This window comes from Cyprinodon tularosa, unplaced genomic scaffold (genome assembly GCF_016077235.1).
Source record: "Cyprinodon tularosa strain WSP-4 unplaced genomic scaffold, ASM1607723v1 ctg114, whole genome shotgun sequence".
Lineage (NCBI taxonomy): Eukaryota > Metazoa > Chordata > Actinopteri > Cyprinodontiformes > Cyprinodontidae > Cyprinodon > Cyprinodon tularosa.
The window spans coordinates 466,093-470,000 of NW_024037937.1; the positions used below are offsets into that span (position 1 = coordinate 466,093).

General features: G+C 40.6%; 1 long non-coding RNA gene across 1 annotated transcript in view; it reads right to left on the minus strand.

The window, feature by feature from the left end:
- Window positions 1–285: 285 nt before the first annotated feature.
- The window catches only part of LOC119795821, a 4,113-nt gene continuing 490 nt past the window's right edge, over window positions 286–3,908 (minus strand). The window contains exons 2-3 of the long non-coding RNA XR_005282376.1: window positions 3,692–3,837; window positions 286–774 (exon numbers count right to left, since the gene is read on the minus strand). This is a non-coding gene — a long non-coding RNA (uncharacterized LOC119795821). The remainder of the gene's footprint in view (window positions 775–3,691; window positions 3,838–3,908) is intronic.

Here is a 3,908-nt window from a genome sequence, read left to right on the forward strand (position 1 = left end):
AAATATGTGGCACTTTTTCCATCTCTGCACACCTGAAGAGCAGGAAGGTGTCACAGTGCCACCAACAGGCTCAGGAACAAAGGACAAATCTTCTCTCCAAAATGGTTTTTCAGAGGGAATTCCTTCTCTCTGATTATCAGACACTTGTAGGCTAACAAAAGAAGCCAAACAACCCCCATTCCAAGGGGGTGGACCCCTTCGTCCGTTTCAATTTGCATGTTTTCAAAACCAAAACAAGGTTTTGATGGACTACTGTATAAAACCTCGAACTCAATATTCCTGACATCTAAATTGAAAAAGCTTCCCGGATGAGAAGAGAAACGTCTTTAAACTTGGAAACAAAGTCCAGTGGATTGTTTTTAATTGTCTTTTTTTTTGAATGACTAAGAATCTTCACCAGCATATCATCCAATGAGCACTATGAGCCCGTACCGAGCACAGAGTCTGTCATGACTCCAGCTGTGTGACGGAGTAAAACACAGGCTTCCTGCCATCACCATGTTCCTCTGGGTCTTATAAATCACAGCCCTGAGGGCTCTGACCGTTTGAGCCGTGACAAACAAATTCTGCTCCGCGCCTCCTCTACATTTTGTGCTGGGAAAATATTTACTGTGTGTGTAAAGTAGGTCCAGAGGGGGTGGTGAGGGTGGGGCTGGAGGCCAGTTCATGTCTCTGAAGGTTAGCAACGGCAGACATCTGGTGAAACTGTAGCCCACAGCTGTTGCCAGCCTGACATCTCCTTGCTGTCAAATTTATCTCCCGCCACCGGGACACCTGCGTACGACATGCCATACGTGTCATTAGGATATCTGCAAACATGGAGGAGGTTGTCGGGTACACAGTGGCTTACATCAGGAATGGCTGCCAGACGCTGGATCTATGGGTCCGTGTGAGCGATGGTTCAAGCAGAGCTGTCTATAACCATGGCTAAGACTGACATCTTAACCTCACTCATAAATTGCTCCACTTGCAGAAGAAACAGGCCCTTCAGGCAGAGATGGTTACTGGCTCAGACCAGTGCGGTTAACATTCTTGGAAGATAATAACACTATTTTGACATATGGCCCATGTGAGGTATGTTTTGTTGCTCATAAACTGCACAGACTAAATTTCATTACAGGTTCCAAAGAGCAAAGCCAAATAAAAAAGGCCTTTAAAATGCCCACAGATCAGCACCACCACTGAGCAAGATGCCCACTGGGATTCCTTTTAGCAATGTAAAGTTTAGAAGGAATTTAGAGAAATAATATATAAATAAAGAACAACACTATAGGCAGAGCTTTACAAATCTTTCTTTAAAAGGACATTGTGTCTTTTTAGTTCTTGAAATCCATGACTGCATTGACACAGGTGTTATTATTGGTGTATTACCTCTGCTAATAATCAGATACATTTTCATAAGCAGAAAATTTCATATTAGTTTAGACATAAAGCTGGTCACTTGTTTGCTTAGTGCCATGACATTTGATATATGAAAGTACAGACCGGCGAGGGATAAATTAGTACTAATGCACCGAATAACATGATTTATGGCGGTGAAGATCGTTTGGAGACACTAACCCAGGGGTCACCCTTTACCTAAACTCTGTACATTATAAACATATTTTTATTGCTTCTTTTCATTTCTAATTTTATTTCAGAAATCATCATTTTGTAATGCTGTATAAATGATTAAAACAGAAGAGCAACAGAATAAAATAAAATTTCAAACTTAGCCCACTGGAATATTGCCGAGGGCACCCCATGTGGTCCTTGAGGGCCCGCGTTGCTGACCCCTGCGCAAACCCAACGACTGATAATCTACACTTCTGCAGCTCAATGCAGAACCATGCATATTCAGCAGCAGAACAAGAAACAGTTTCACCAAGAGAACTTAAATGAAAACAAAACCAGAGACATAAAAAAAATTAGAATAGACATTAAACAGACCTTCTCCAGGTGGAAGGAGCTTATGAAGGAGAAAGGTTTATAAAGGGACGCTGAAGCGGCCATGTTTCTCCTTGATAAGTAAGGTAACTGTACAGCATGTTTGAAGAAGTGAGGGCAGGGATGGATTTACCATTAGGGGCCCCATAACACTTCTTTTACATGTATGGTTATTACAGCTATTACTTATTTGTGCACATTAATTATGTTTTTGATCAAAATGATTTTGTTAAAATCCCATCAGAATGCTTATAATATTAAGTGTGTCTCGGGGCCCCCCCTTCAGTGTCCACCACATTGGATCAGTCCATTTGCTGCACATATGCAGAAAGGTCCAGACAAGCGGCAGCAAATCATTTGAAAACAAACGACGGGAAGAGCAGTGTTGCCAACTTAGCGCTTTTGTCGCTATATTTAGCGAGATTTTCAGACCCCTCTAGCTCTTTTATTACAAAAAAGCGCTAAGTGCCAAATCTATCGACTTTTTTCTGTTACTGGAGACTTTGACAACAACATATAAAAGCAGCAAACTCTGCTCAGTAGAGCAAGTAGATTGGTAACCCCTCCTCCTGCTCTCCTCTATCTTGTCTACTGTCATGATTCTGGCATCTATAATTTAATTTATATGAAAAGTGGAGAACAGATAAGCAGATCATGGCTTGTCTACAGTGAAAAGAAGGACTGGGTTATTTAATTTTGCTGTAACCTTTTTGGAAACACAGGAAGGAGCAATCAGCTAAGTTAGAATGGGCTTAATGATTGGAAATTCTTTGATTCATTTTGAGACAGCATGAAAAGTCAGCTGAGTACATTAGTAATATGATAAGAAAAAGGGACAAAAGAAAACACAATGAGGAAAACAGCAAGAAAAGGGATAAGTATAGAGGGAATAAAGGTAGAAAAAATAACATATGTCTATTTTATAAAAATATCTGTATAACGGGTCTGTTTTATGTGTTGTCTTCTCAATTCAGAAGGCCCCATGCCTGTCTCTGCCTAGGGTCCCAATTTCCCTAAATCCGCCCCTGTGTGTGTTTGTTTGAGTGAAATATCCCCCTGACTATTCAGGCTCTCCACAGGGATTCTTATTGACTTGAAACAAAATTATGTGGAAATTGACAATTATCTTATCGATTTATTTATCTATTAAGTACTCCTTTGATCTCATATGTCAAACTTTTTTCCTTGTAAAATATGATTTTTGTTTTGCACCTATGTAAACCGAATGCAATCAGTCTTTTGCAAGTAGCCTATGCTCATGGAGCAGTGGAATGGGGGTATTCTGGGGCTATGGGTCTTCTTGTCCTGGGACCCAGCATGGCAGTTTCTGGGATTCAAACCAAGGAACGTGGCAACCTTTCTTCAATTCCTTCCCTCTAAAGAATAAAGTAAAAACAGTAAAGACTGATTTGTCGTTTTTCCTGGTATATGCTACTCTTGCTCAAGGCGGACAGGCAAACAGCTTTTTGTAAAGGTTGCTGACCCATATCATTACCTAAGAGGCCTGAAAAGAAGCAAGGCCCATTGCACTTTTGGCAGAGTTGCAAATAGATCATTGCTCAAATTGAATAATCTGTTGACAGAACATATTTTGTCGACCACTCTACAAATCTGGCTTTTAGAATAGTGGTAGGAAGGTTGGTAATTGCTGAAAATAGGCCTTTCAAAGAGTTCTCAGATTACCTAAAGGCATTTAGATGATGCCCTGATCAGATTGGCCCACATGTAGAACTTTCTGTGTTGGGAAAATAAAAATATGCCTCACCCTCATAACTCTATCTCCTACACGGTGTGTTCAGCATCATGCTGCTGGGAAAGCTGCTCAGAGTCGGTGGCAAAATGAAAAGAGGTCAACTGGGCTGGAGATTGATCTTCCATCAGGGCCTCTGCTTAACATACTCATTCAAGGGACTGTTGGCAAAAAAAAAAAGTTCATACACAACAATCGATCATTTCTGTAGTATGTTGAATGTAAAAAAAAC